The sequence below is a fragment of the Chamaea fasciata genome, unplaced genomic scaffold (genome assembly GCF_029207755.1).
Source record: "Chamaea fasciata isolate MVZ Bird 193981 ecotype frontalis unplaced genomic scaffold, bChaFas1.0.hap1 SCAF_4, whole genome shotgun sequence".
Classification (NCBI taxonomy): domain Eukaryota; kingdom Metazoa; phylum Chordata; class Aves; order Passeriformes; family Sylviidae; genus Chamaea; species Chamaea fasciata.
Genome location: NW_027094089.1, coordinates 70,878,558 through 70,894,020, shown reverse-complemented (window position 1 = coordinate 70,894,020; position 15,463 = coordinate 70,878,558). Strand labels below are relative to the sequence as shown.

Sequence of the window (15,463 nt, the reverse complement as noted above, 5' to 3'; positions counted from 1 at the left end):
TTCCACATGGTTCCAGACGGAATGGGTGTCTGGATAGCATAGATCGTGCTGCAGCACAGACGCAAAAGCATGGGAATATTCCAACAAGGTCCTCAAGGACTGTCCTTCCCTGCAGAACACTTAGCAGTATCTTTTACAAGACCTGTTCTTACTGCAAAAGATCACATAAGAGTTTCCTCCAGGAATTGTCCCCTTGAAAATCAAGATTCACTTTGGCCTGCTGACTTCACTTACTGCCACAGTGAGCGTTTCTGAAGCTAGTAAGCCGGCAGGGACCATATATCCACTTATCGGTCCTCCCTCAAATTAGCATTATAAGGGCAGGAAAAGAGTTTGCACAAAGCAAGGAGGCATGGTAAAGGCAAATGCCAGCATGCCAGATACTATGCAGATAGAGTCATGATTATTCCTCAGAGAAAGGCAGCCAAACATCACAAACATAGGGTCACTTCACTGTAGCTGTCATTGTCTGCTAAATTAGGGCCTTTCACTTGAAAGTATTTCTATTTTTTCCCAGCAGATAGCAAGTATAGGTGTTGAGCCATTAAGGTTACCTATAGTCCATGGTATTGTATGTCTAAAGGTTATTTTCACAGGGAGCCAGCAGGATGAGCTGTTAACAAAAATCTTTTGGCTAAATGTGCTGCCCTTTTATATCTTTTTCCTATCCAGATTTAAATTTACCAAATAAATAGTTAAAGCTGTGCAGAAAAAAACAAAACAAAACAAAACAAAACACTTTCAGAAAAAGTTTCTGAAAAGCACACATTGAGAAGATGAAATAGCATGAAATAGCACCTTGAACAGGAATCCTGATATGCTTCTTTTACACAAGACATTTCAAGTGAAACATAAAATATGTCAGGGCCATACATACAAGGGACCTCTCAGCCCTAGGCATCTTTCCCAGGGTGGATGTTGGGAGTTAACAGCTAGTTCTCAGCAGAAAAGGCAAATAACATATAATTTAATAGCATCTATACAGTATAGGCTTGCCACAAAAATCATATCCCCCTCTGCTTTTTCCCCCCTCCTCTCCCTTTCTTTTCTTTAATTAATATATTTTAAAATATTTTTTCAAATGATGTATTCCTTACTGAAATATCTCTTTATATTAATCCCAGGTCTATTTTAATATTACAGGTGAAGACTATAAGATTAAGTAAAAATGGCTGAATGCATGTGTTTAAGAAGAATTATTTCTGAAGTTAGGTATTACTATCATGTAGGAAAGCTTTATTATAGAGTTACATGATAAAGATATCTGTGTCAAATTTTTGTCCTAGTCCCTCAGCCATACACCATATTAATCAGATATTAGATTCTGGTACTTTTTTTTTCCTAATGGGAATCATAAACAAAGGACATTGCACTCATGGATGCAACTGTGAAAACTTTGTGGTTACTGACAAATTGTCTGGGACATTCCTATGGTTGCCTAAATACACCAATGCCCTGGTTCCACTGCAGCAGAAATTATCATTCATGGTTTTACCCTCTCTTGAACAAAGTTTCTGTGACCCCTCTTTTCCTATTACCAGCCTTCCAGACTCTGTGTCACTTTCAGTTTATTGCCAGGATATACAGGAGTACAATCAAAGGACTCAGATAATTACTTTAGCTTCCTATGCAATTCAGGATCAATTTCAAATGTGCCCACCTTCCTTTGAAAGTCTTCTGCTTTTCAGCCCTCTTCAAAGACAGCCTCTGTTTCCTTTCCTCTCCCATCACATGCATGTTCTCTTTTTCCACACACATTTTCATCATACATCAGATTCTTCCCTTTCCTAGACACAGCCTCTGTTATCACTGGCAAAATTCTCCAGTCTGTAGCTCCCTGCACTTGTCACAGCCTTTCACTGAACCCTTTCATTATGAAAATCTGACATACGAACTCCTGCATTTGTTCATGACTTCTAGCTGCTAACAAGATGCTATAATTTGTGAAAAAATTTGCTGGCAACCCTGCTTCAGTACCTTTGTCCTTGTAAATCATCTAGCGAAATGGTATTTTGCATGGAACACCTAGCAGAAAATAAAGTAGTCTTTCCAGCTAGCTCCTGTTTTCATGATTTACACCAAGCATTACACTCCTTTAATTCTTTACCACAGCTTACAAACTTCACTTTTCAAATGTTCTGCTTAAAAAACCAAAATTAATTAATTCTGATGCCATTTCTCCTTAACAGCTTCTGAAACATTTCAATGCACTACAGATCAGTTTTTCCACCTCCAGCAATCAAAGCATCTGTGATTCACTGCACAAAGCCTCACACAGCACCACCACCACCCTACAAGGAAAGTTCAAAACATTTTAGCAGAAGAATGGGGAAAGCAAAAGTGTTTCCTTTGGCAGTTCATTCACTCACTTCTATCTTTTATTTTGGTTATTTTCAGAGGTTGGAATGGATGCAGAACTCCTCAAAGGGGAAAATGGAAGAACATAATTCAAAACCAAAGGTGACTGGTTAATTCTAGTATTTTAACAAACCCACAACTAAAGGGATAAATCCTATCTTTATTTAAGTCTTGAAGAACTTCTGCCTTGAAGAACTTTCACGGGAATTACAACACAAACTCAAGAGGCCTTTAGACTCAGCAACATGCAAAAAATGTGGTTTTCACAGTAAACTGGCTTAAACACATTACATCATCCATAAACATTAATACAAATTTAAACCCATGTTTGCAGTTGTGGAATTCTAGTACTTGTCAAATTCTAGTACTTAGTCTTCCTATCTGCCAGCAGAGAAAAAAATAAAAATTCCTGGGGAGAAATTCAACTTTGCCAGGTGCCAGTGGTGTCTGCAAGTTTTCTGCAACTGAAGATATATAAACATGCAGGTGAATGCAGACAGAAACAAACTGTTCAATACGCTCCTAGCCTATCAGCTGAAGCTGTAGGACAAGATGCTGTGCTTTAGTGAATAAATAAAACCTCCAAGAAATAAAACTGCTACCAATGCTGTGGCAGGCAGTAAAAAAGCAGACTCTTTCTAAGAATGACCAACTAAACAACTTTGTATTTTATGCCTTTTATACTAACAGAGTAGTTTCATATTAAAGCTTCCTGTTCTGATTTGTATCAGCATCGGTTTTCTCTTACCATAAATTTTAGGGCACCTCAAATCATTACATTCTTAAATTAATTTTGTCTAATGATGAATCAGAGGCCTTTTGAGAATGAGTGCCGAGTAAATCAGTAGAAGAAGCTAGTGATGGCAAATGCCTTAGAAGCTCGAACAATCAGAAGCCAACTTTTTTAGGTTGCAATTAATACTGTTTATCAAGAAAATGTCTCTTTCTTTAAAATGTTAATTTACCTGGGTTACAGATTATCTGAAACCTTTTTAAATGCCTGCTGCTGATTTCAGTTGAGGGCAGTGTAATTCAAACCTAGAAGAATCAAGACCACATTTTTATCAACTTGAACACAAGGCTCTATATCCCACAAAGTATTATCCTTCAGGACACATGTTGACTTCTTTAAGCTCGTACCTCTTTGCAGTGTGCAAAAGGACAGCAGTAGCACAAGCACGTATTTGTAATACAAAAATGATCTGTTCATGTCATTGTCTGACAAAGCACCTTTAGTAACAAGGCACCCTATTCAGAGATCTAATTTTTGCAGACATTTGTATGCCAAATTAAAAAAAAAGGATCTCTGTGATGGTGGGTTTAATGAGGTACTCTGTTATTCTCTGCAATAAAAATTAAACGAGAGAGACAGAATTCTTCAGCTTAATTGCCACATCTGTTATTAGGCACTTTGCTTTGATTGACTGGAGTGTATGTGTCAGAGACTCTGCCAGGAAACAGACAAACTTTTTAAAGTAGACTTATAACTTATAGCCCAACTGGCACTCTGTTACAGCTTCTGCTGCTTCTCAGTTAAAACTACAAGAACATTGGCCTTGGTTCAGTCATTCATTAAAAATTAAAGTAAGTATTGCAAATTGTGCCTCCTTTTTTCCCTCTCTCTTTTTTTTTCCTTTCTTAAAGGTAAATTAAAAGCAGTCCCTATTTTCAGAAGGAAGAGCAGTAGTTATCTGTATGTGTGACTGTGTCATCTCTTATTAATGGATGAGAGAGACATAAGCAACCCCGAATTTGGAAATTGTACTACATGAAATTTCACATTCAGTGGTGCATCTGCTGTCTTAATTTGCCAGCAGATGAGCAAAGGGCTGAGGGGACAGTGACAAACAGCACAGCATTTGCAGAGGGACTGAACTATCACAGCGAGGAAGCTCCTAGGAAGAGCAAAACTGGAAGGGACAGTCTCCTCTGATCTGTATCGAAACTTGGGATGAAACCTGAACTCAGGAACTGCCTTTCTCTGAAATCCACAGATCATGACACCTGGTGAAAACTTCAGGTATCTTGAACTGGCCAACAACTGGTTTTATGACCAGCTGATTTTCTTTTGGCTCTTGAACCCACTCTTAGCATCCACTGACACAGGAAAATGACATTTTCTCCGTCAACTAACTTCTTTTTTCCAATTTCACACAGGCTTTCTACCAAGGGCACAGAAAAGTATGTTGCTATTGTAAGCATGAAGACAGACAGGACAGTTGCAGGACTGCAGAAAACTACTCCTCATCCACTTCATCCAGTAAGCAGCAAGGGATTATCTGACCTTCCTTACCAATTTTCTCTGCTGCTCCAGAGAGTGCAAAGAAAGGTAAAAGTATGTGTAGAAGAGCAACAAAACCTGCACCAATACCCATTGCATCCGCTCCTGAAAGGCAGAAGCACGCTTCTGTGCTGGAAGCTGAAGTAAAGCAGCTCACCATGGGCCGGGCAAGCAATGGACACTTGGCCTGACCCAACCTGTCAGCTGCCCAATGGAGTAATCCATGCAGAAATCTTTCTTCTCTCTGGAGGGCAGATTGGGACACTAACTCTCCCCCTCCAGGAGAGCAAGTGACTTTTTTTTGGAAGGAGTCTGTCCCAATGGGTGAGACGAGCCAGGGCAGATGCTCTTTGTCACTGTTCAGAGGTTGTTGTGCTCTCAGGAGTTCAAGGCTGCTCCATGCTACAAGGGAATCCAGAAAGTTCCCACACAGCTCTCTACTTTGAGATCTCTTTTCTTTTGCAAGTACCTGTTTCCCCTCAACCTAGCGAATACAGCAAAAGGTAGCACTCACTTAGGCACATATACTTTCGATACACATTATGTAATAATCTCACATACAGAATTTTAATTGTTATAACTCCCTACAAGATCTATGACACTTCTTCTAACACTGCAAGGCCTTTTGTTCTTGAGGGTACACTTAATAACCACACTGTGGAAACACATGGCTACACACGGAAAGTATTCGGCTCCAGTCTGTCTTAAGTTTTTCATCTTGTTTCACAAAACAAGTCAACAGCAGAGCTGAAAACAGAATTTAGGTCTGTTAGTCTCCATTTTCAATGCACCCACAGCACCCATGCCTCCACTTTGATATTCTGCCATGATGACAATGACATGAGCATCACACTTATGGTACTAACTGGGTGTAGCCAATCACGAAATGCAGACTTCTGGGTCCTAAACATTTACAAAGGAACCACCACACCCCATGTCACGACCGAGAGAATTTTTCTTACAGACTTGGGTCACCTCTGAAGAGGCCAATAATGTCCTCTTGACAGTCTGCATTTCCACTTGTTTTTTTCCCCACTGGTGGTCTTGTTGGAAACAGCAATGAAGAAAAACACACACATATGCCTAAGAGAAAACATCAGTACACTAAAGCTTTGTTATTTCCCTGGAGATAAGCCACTCAGTGTAATTTTCAAGAGTCTATTGAGAAACTCCCACATAAAAAGAAGATAAAGTTTGAAGTGTGTATCTAGAAGGCAGGCTCCAGAAATGTTACTCAGTGGAACTAGACATTTTTGGAGTGACTGCAATAACTCCTGTAACTCCTACTTAATTCCACAACCCCTTTGAGCAGACCAATAGGCAGCAGCAACTTCAGGCTTTCTTCACAACTTGTCTCATTGCTAGATGCGAAAGGGCATTTCCTCCCTGCATCCTACTACTACTACTACTTCAGCAAGCTTCCCTAACAAAACTCTTTTCTGAAGCTGATCCGCTGTCAAAATACGCACAAGAAAGGTTGGCAATCTGCAGAAGCCCAAAAAAATCTTCTTCTGCATATCAGTGGTGCAAACCAGAACCCCAAAGCACTGCATCCTTTGAGGTTCACTTACATGAATGCATATCCTGGCTGTCATTATTCATACATAATGCAAATTGGCATGAACTAGTGTTCAGCAAGAAAGAATGGAGCATATCTTAAAAGTGCATTAAAGTTGCAGAAGAACAATAGTGTTCCAGAGATGAGATTAAGTCTCACAAGTCTCTGAAACGGGTTATGGAGATGGAAAAATTTACTGACAAGAAGGCGATACTTAAAATAAGGAAGCTTCTCTCTTGCAATGTTTTTATTTTACTCTTTCAACAACTAGTCACCCAATCTTCTTATTCAATAATTAAAAAATGCAATCTTTAGTGGGTTTAGAGTTTAAACAAGTTCCCTGGAAGAAGTGATTTTTTTCTTTTGGGACCGTCTTCTCTTTTAAAGTGATGGAGGCCTGTGGCATACCTGCACAGCACAATCTGCAATGTGTAATGCCTTTAATACAAACCAATCCTAAAGCACAAAGAGCACAATATGCACCCTCAGCAGAGTCCATCACAGTGCTGGCAATTCCACTTATGTCTAAAAGAAAATTTAATTACTAAAAGAGGCCAGTTTTTCTGGCTTTGGTAGAGGCAGCTTTGGTATATTTGGATGACACAGATTTGTGTGTCTTCACAAATCCTAAAATGTACGAACAATGAGTCTGGCATCATGAACTTCACCGCAGTTACTCTGGAAGTTCAGTGATCTCACTTGAGTCACTCCTGGTTTACTCAATGCAAGTAAGAAAACTGGACCCTCAGCCTCTGTACAGTTAAACCTTTTATTTTAAAAGAAATTAAACTAGCTAAAATTAATTTATTAAAAGAAAAACTAAACAGAAATTACATTCTTTGCAGACAGATAAAATCTTCATGAATTCTACCCCTCAATTTAAAACACGCACTTCAAACTCACTGGCAGGTACCCTTCAGAAACCATTGTTATCTGCAATATCAGTCTGGGGGGAGGCAGGGGAAGAAGACGAAGAAAAAAAATTAAAATATCAAGTTACTCTTCACTTCCAAACAAGCCTGGCCACAGCTGTACATCAGCTTCCGAGCAACTGCTCTACAAACACACAACAGGGCTTCTGTCTTGCCACAGGGTTTGCTCGGGTCACCCGCATGTGGCGTGGATTAAAAAGGCAGGAAAGCTCCATTACAGCGCGAACTGAGCCGCGAGTTAAACAGGGGAGCCGACAGTGCTGCTGGTAAATACCCTGTCCAGTGCTCTGTCCCGAGGGGGCTCACCCAGATCCAGAGGAGCCCATAAAGAGCTCTGTAAAAAGCGGCCCAAATCATCATTCTGCTTTCACACTTTCACCATCTAAGCAGGAAGAAGTTGGGAGGGAAGGAGACCAGAGAGTTAAACAGGGTTTTCATTAAACAGGGTTTTCATAGGCAAAAAGAGGATATGAAAGAGCAAGCCTCTGATTTTCAGAGATTGTCGAGTGATGGATTCAGGCAGCCTGTGCAAATTGTGAAATTATTCTCATCATAGGAAAATAGTAAAAAGGATAAGTGACATACAGCAGTAGTTAGAGAATAAGGCCAAACCTCTTTGTAGGGTGTGATCACCAGTAACTCTGGCCATCATCCAGTGCCACCTCCCATGTGCTAGATAAGTCAATTCAGCCCTCAAGGTTGCAAAGGTAAACCAGTTCTTTTTAAACAAATACCTTTCAAATTGAAGAGCCTGAGCTCGCCAACCAGCTGCTGTATCCTATTTACTCAGCAGATTTCCAGCCCTGCTGCCTTTGGGACCAAGACTGTCACAGCCCACAACTTGTCAGGGACATCTCTTCATATATCAAGTGCTCTTGAACCCTTTCAAGAGGGTTTATAAATCATCAAACAGATGCTTCCCACAAACACACACAGCCAGTATTTGTGCTTAAGTTCCATGATCATGACGTGTGTATTGACAGACCAGCATGGTCCAAAATTTTGTAAACACTTTAGAGGAAACTAAAACTCAGCAACACATGCTCAAAAGCACACAGAAGGAAGGAAGCAATTGAGCAAAGAAGCTAAGAAAGTGGAAGATCCACTTGGCCTGTTGGCGTACTCCATCTTATTACCACTATGTCTGCTCTCAATGCTATGTTACATGTTTTTTGCTGATTCCTGACAGCAGCTTCCAAAAAATCATAAACAAATCAATTATGTCATTCTGTACTTAAAATTTAACCAGACCTTGGCATGCACACACACAAACACACATCTTTTTCTTTTTTTTTTTTTTTCAACATGCAAGTGCTTCCAGTGTGTTCAAATTCTCAGGGTGATCAGGCTTGGTCTGACTATTGGCTTTTGGAGGATCTAATGCCAGTCAGCCGTGCATAATGGCCTCTTTGTCTGGCTGTCACATGAGCAGCATTGTGTTACAATCATTGTCACTCTGGGCTCAAACTGCAAGGCATGCTTTCACACAAAACACTCACTTTGGGGACTCCTTTTGGCAGAGCCCTGCGATCCAAACTCTTTTGCTGCTCTTTAGTTAATCAGCCCAGCAATGCTGAAACTTGAAAAGTCAGGATTCAAAAGCTCTCATCCAAATCAACCGATTATGAAGCTTCTCTGAGGGCCACATGAAGAGCGGGGAAGGGGGGAAGGTAACGTAACATAGCCATCATTTATTTAAATCACTTTTCCTAAGCCCTATGACAGCTGAGAATTGAGCTCTAAGTAACAGTGGAGGATGGAAAAAAAAAATCCCAAGTCAAAGTTATCTCCACCTTGAATATTTTTCTCCTGTAGTTCAGAAGAATGTCTGCTAGATAAAATCAAAACATTTCCGCAGGACAAAGACAAGTAACTTGCCAGGTAACAATGTTATTTTACTACTTGCTCTGTAAATCCTTTAAATTTACCAAGAACACCCAACCCTTCCCCTGCCAAACAAAATTCTGAAAAATAGATAGACAAGACTTCCGTATAGGAGAAACTTTAAAAGTTGCTTTAAACATGCTGAACTCATTAAAATCCTGTACGGATGTCTCTGCTTTCATTAATAAAAAGTATTCTCACAGGGCTGAGACCAAACTATGTTAAGAACAACATCCTCCTGCCCATACTGTCTCTCGAATAATTTTGTACTGGAAATTTATGTCTTATACAGCAACTCCTGAAATACAGCACTACCCACTCTGAAGAGGACTTACAGGACCTACCCCTGAAGGAAACAGGGACTGTGTGGGAAGAATTTATGACATCATGCCTGGGATGTGCAGGAAACTTTGGGAAGTAGTGGCTTCTTCCCAAAAGAAATGGGGTTGTGCATGGAGCAAAAAACTACCAGCTCACGTACCATCTTTTGTCCAGCTCATTTTTCTCTCCTTTGCAGTCCATCAAAGTAATTTGATTATGTTATCAAAGCAACGTAACTTCTTCTGAGCCCTGGTTTGGTGTTCCACCCTGGTACTGCTCATACAAGTGCCAGGTGCCCTAAACACACATTACCCTCCTCTGGATCATTTTTCTTTATTAAGCAGCCTGAGCCAGCCTTCCTCCTTCTCTACGCCCTCTACTGCTGCTTTGAGCAGACCCTTCCCAATGAGCACTGCCCTGGAGAAACACCACCACGATGGGTCAGGGCCACCCTGGCTCTTGCCTGGACAATTCCACCCACATCACAAACCCCTGCTGGTCTCCTCTTGTCCAGCCTGACTAATTCACCTTCTGCATCATCCTAAAGTCATGATTTCTCCGAGATGCCCCTTGCCTTTCATGGTCTCTTCCCATGCCCAGCATTTCCAGTACTTTACAAGATGTTGACCCTTTGTTTGGCAAGCCCTTGGTTCCAGACATCATTGGCAATATACTGGTTTTACAGAGAAATAGTTCTTCACTGTCTCCTATTTGAAAACGCTCATCTAAAAAAGAGCTATTATTAATCCCTATAAATGTATGAATTTCTGTTGACTTTTGATGAAAAATAACATGACTTTAGCATGACATGTGTCTCCATTATTTCATTGTCTCTCCTTATTTCCTCTTGCCTTTTGTCTTGGGGTTTAGATTACAAAAGGCAAAATCACTTCTTGCTATTGTTCTTGTGCTGTTATGCATCTCTTGTGGCTGCAGTGGTGGATACTAGAGCCACACAAGTTGCAGCTTTTCGTAATTCTAAAACAACACACTAATATGAAGTCTTTAAATTTTTTTGAAAAAATAATTTTGCACACGCACCTCTATGCGTTCAACAAAAATGATCCAGTAGGCTGAGAAGGGTGTTCTTTTACCGCAACAGAAAAACGATTATGTTTCTTTCCTGAGGTCACACAGCAAGTCAATGTCAAAATTATTTTTTCTGCTGTATGTTTTCCTTGTCTCGCACATCTAAAGAGCTCAGAATTAGTATCTCCACTGCTGACTATGGGCTAATTTCTCTGACAATCAGATACAAAACACTGATAAAACTGGAAGAGATGGCTGTCCACATTTTAATATAAATCTAACGTGTACATCCAAAGGCAAAAACCACAAATCCCTACACATGCAAACCATCAATTAAAGACCAGACAGTTTGAATGGGTTAATTAACATGAACGCTGACACAATCAATAAAGCTATTCCAGTAAAGCAAATCCTGCCCCAGAATATTTCTCCTAGTTTTCTGACAGATGGCTTTAGATGATATATACTCTTTTCACAAGTAAAAAAAACAACAACATTTGGAATATCAAGACACAGATTCTTCTCACACATGAAAAAATACTGCACTTATATCTGCGTTACGCTATGCTAACAGGAGCATATGAAGTCAGTACTAATTAATGACAAACTAATCTGTTAATACTAAAAATCAGGATCAAATTCCTGGCAGTGAGTCAGTAACATAACTACTACATACTGAAATCTGATTCCACTGGCATCATCCATCAAGGAAGACACCACTTAACAGGAGTAAGGTTATAATAACTTTGACTGTCATTTCCCTACACCATTCCTGTCCATACCTAAAGAAATACTACTCATCTACATTGTGTTCCAATAAAATAATTTTTTTTAAAAATGGGATCACATCCATCTTACAGTACTATCTACATAATTTTGGGTTTTTAAAACCAATGTGTCTTTGGTTAGACTAAAACTAAACTTGTGTATGTGGCATATACACAAAGAATATGGCTTTTACCTTCCTCAAAAGCCACTTCCTTTCCCTACTAAGAAGTGAAAATGCCTAGACAAGAAAAAGCAACATACAGAAACCATGCAAAACTCCTGCCAAGTAATCTGAATTATAAATTCAAGGGATGCTTACCAGCTGCAGTCAAAAGCCCACTCCAAACTCTGCTAGACGTTAATCAGACTTAAGTATGTTAATGCACATTCCTGTATTCTTTGCATAGATGAGTTAATTGCTTTTGTTAACTGCACTTGCTTCCTTAGGGAGGTGTGTGTACCCATACTGCTGAACAGCCGATTGTGGAAAACACGGTTATGCAAGTCATCAAAGTATGGCTCACTTGGTTAAACCCTTCCTCACCTCAAAACAGCTCAATTTAAAACAATTTAATGCTGTAACCCCTGGACAGGTCCTCCAGGTGCCCACTCCCACTCCACCAGTCCCACTTAAAATGATGGCATTAGCTATCAGAGCTTTAAGTAGACCTCTAAATGGTGAAATTTATATACAAAGGGCTAAGGCATCTCCCCACTGACTCAAGGGTAGTAGAGTTGCAGTCTGTGGGGACTCAAACCTGTCATGCACAGCCCTGTCCCTGGAGAACTGTGCTGCCTCTGGACCATCTTACCACCAGATACACCAGAAAAGCAGAATTCTATTTCCAGGGAAATTAAGTAGACACAGACAGCTGACTTCACACAGGTCACTGAGCTGCCTGCAGTTTAGAACTTTTTTTGCCAGGTATGGACTATAATCAGTGAGCAAAACCACAGATTTCATAGTCAGTCCTATGAACTGCTCTTTTCTGTCCAACATGTGTAATACTCCAGGCTTACAACCACACCCTAAGGAGCCAAGCACAAAGCCATGGCACCTCCATACCATATTAACAGTCAATACTAACATGATGCCACTGATTCATCCCCTGTGGGTGCAACATGCATTTAGATTTGATTGTACGTACATGGTTGGCTGTGTAAGAAACATTAAACTAAGTTTATTACAAAGGTGTCATATATTGATTCTGAGCAGGTGCGTGAGTTACAAAGGTAAACAAGTAGAAACTTGGTACTAAATTAGAGTTTGTCCAGCTTATTAAAAATCTGGAGCATACCTGCCCAGCTGGTCTTTCTGATTTGAGATGAGAAATCAAACTAGACACGCTAATACTATTTCATTTGCAGGGCCAGTAACTAGCAAGCAATACAGTTATTTGGCCACCCAGCCTAGTATTTTCCTAAATTCTGACTCCAGCTCAGATGGTTGCACGCCCCTCCCCCTCCCCCCCCCCCACTTCAAGAAGAACACACATACCTAATTACATATGCTTTCCTCCAAGTATTGTGCTATTGGGCACAAATACCATTTAGGGATGTTGACAAGGCAACTGAAGCCAGCTTTCAGTTTCAGTCTCACATCAGATATGCTGCTCAATCAAAGAATCTAAGAGTTTTCAGCAGCTTATGTGCTGGGAAACAAATGCTACTTCCTAGGCTTGTCTTTTTGGGGTTTTTTTTTCCTTTGTTCTTCAAGATGCTGGATAAAAACATTTTTCCTGTATACAGTCATAATGTTAATCAGCTTTCTAAAACACTGCTGCAAAAGCTCAGTTACCAACCTGATAAAGTAACCTATGGAAGCATCTTTTAATACCCATAACACATTTCAAGTGAAGTTTAAACTCACTCTCTAGCAAGAAGTTGGAACTTTGGAAAAACTTCAGAGCTGTGTGTGATTCTAGGAAATGCATGTTCGCTTTGACTACATTTCGTACTCACGACTGGCAGCATCATTTAAGTAATTAATAAGTTTACCAAAAACTCTCCATTTCTAGCTCATTTGAGGAAAAGCAGCTGCTTATTTTTCCTAATTGATTTGTGCCTACATTTCCAGATTGAACCTACTCCTTGGCTGAAAGACAAAATAGGAAATGTTTACACTACTATTACTGTCGCCAAAAGAAAATCTGTGCAGGATACCACGCAACTGAGAATTTCTCTAGACAGCTTCTGCTGAGAGACATATGCTGGAACGAAATCAAGGTATTAAACAGATGTGCATTTTCACGTGCAGGTCATGCTAATTTACATCTACACACAAACATCCCTCTATTCCAGTGCGTGCACTCGCTCCAGTCTCTGCTCAGGACTGCCAAAAGCCTTCCTTGAAAATGAAGGATAACCTTTAAAACACGCACTTAGAGGGGAACGAAAAAAAAAAATGCTCTGAGGAGAACCTGAACCGACTCGTCTGGGCTCGGGACCGCAGGAGCGCTCCCGCATCCCGCCCCACCATCCCGGTCACCCCGCACAAACGCGGGGAAAAACACGCTTGGATGCTCTGCAAAGGCGGAGGCACCGCGGGCGGCCCCGCATCCCGCCCGTTCCCCGGAGGATGCTTTTAGCCGAGGGCAGACCGCGCTCCGGGAGCGATGCCGTCTCACCCCGCTTCCTCCCCGAGGCTGCCGCATCCGGCACCTGCCGGACGGGGCGGGACGGGACGGGACGGGTCCGATCAGCGCTTCTTACCTGTACCGCGGGCGCCCTCCCCGTCCGACCGGCCACCGGGAGCCGCCGCCGGGAGCCGTCGCCGCCGGGACTTGAGCGAGGGGCGGTACAAGCGGTGGGGCTGACGAGGATCAGCCCCTCCTCCGCCTGCCCCGGACCGCCCCTGGTCAGACCCACAGACATTTTTAACCACTTACCCGCTTTTGCAGCGCCAGTCCCGCGGCGTGGTGGGGGCGGGTGGTGTGTTCCCCGTCCCGGAATCGCCGCCTTCCACTCACTTGCCGGCAAAGTGCGAGCTACATAGGGACGTCAGAGGTCATTTTATTCGGCCTAGTGGAAGCTAGGTGCCTGCTCAGCAGGTGATCGAGGAGTGAAATCGTCTTTTCAAACGACTAAATGCCTGGGTCCCGCAATGAGGGGCTGATCCTCAGCTCCGTCAGGAGACGTAAATTTACAGAAAAAGAAACGTCAGCTGCTCCTCTGCAGAACGGCTACAGAAAGGAAGGGCATCGTGACTTTTATAGTTAAATATATTCTAGTGTATTTAAGATACTTGCTCCACAAGAAGTTTAGCTGCTCTTTTTTTTTCTTTTTTTTTTTTCTTTTTTTTTTTTTTCCCTTTTTTTTGTATTTAAACATGGTATCGCGGAGGCGATAATACGGTCGCTGCTTGGCTCGGTCTTTGCCCGTGACGGGCCCGTCCTGGAGCCGGCACCATGGGCTCTGTGGGACAGGGAGGAACGTTCCAGCACCTTCTCCGAGAAGCCACATCTGTAGCCCCCCACGCAAGTAAAACCCGGCCATGCCACCCCATACAGCTTTTCCCCCATGCCCAGGAGGTGTCGGGATGCTGAGGGGTCTGTCGCAGGGCACTGCGGGGCTTCTTGGCTGCTGGGGGACGTGCCCCAGCCTGGGCTGTGGGAATACCGAGTGCCCCCACCTGTGGGTGGTACCGCATGATTTGTGGGTGTCCGGTGTGTGGGTGGGCGCTGGTGCCGCTCGCCGTCCCCGTCCCGACTGCGCTGGGTGGACGCTGCCCGGAGCGGCGCGGGGCCGGACGAGAAGCAGCGGCGCTGCCGCCTGAGGAGGCGCAGGTGGGAATCAGAGATGGTCCTGGAGCTCTAGGCGGGCCTGCATAGGGGGGACCCCGGCAGTGGGAGCTCAGTCCTCATGGCAGGAGCTCACGTGGTGCAGGGGTGCCTGGGAGGAGCTGGGTCTATCCATGCCTGGTGCTGGGGGTGAGGTGCTGGTGGCTGCTCCTTCCTGGTGCCAGGGTGTGCACCAATGGGCTGAGCATGCAGCGGGTCTCAGGAACTTGTCCGAGACGGAGTAAGCAGATGTGGTGCCGAGGGAGATCATGGCAGGTACACCATAGAGATGTGGGGACACCAAGTGGCCAGAGGGACTGCATGGGTTTGGGACGGCTATGGGGTGTTGGCACTGAAGTCCTGCATTTGCGGGGATTTGCAGGGACACAGGGATGATGAGGAAGATGACCTGAAGCTGGTTGTGGGTCCCCTGCTGATGTAAAATGGCTGGGAGCCCCCAAGACACCTCGCAGTTTTGGGGAGCTTCTCTCAGGCCAGTTGTCACCGGGGTCCGTGAGTGCCAGTGCAGCCTGGTGAATCCAATGGCCCTGAG

General features: G+C 42.8%; 1 protein-coding gene across 1 annotated transcript in view; it reads right to left on the bottom strand.

The window, feature by feature from the left end:
• The window catches only part of MEGF10 (multiple EGF like domains 10), an 86,339-nt gene extending 72,434 nt beyond the window's left edge, over window positions 1-13,905 (bottom strand). The window contains exon 1 of the mRNA XM_066181924.1: window positions 13,844-13,905. The gene's annotated coding sequence lies outside the window, so the exon portion shown is untranslated. The remainder of the gene's footprint in view (window positions 1-13,843) is intronic.
• Window positions 13,906-15,463: the final 1,558 nt, after the last annotated feature.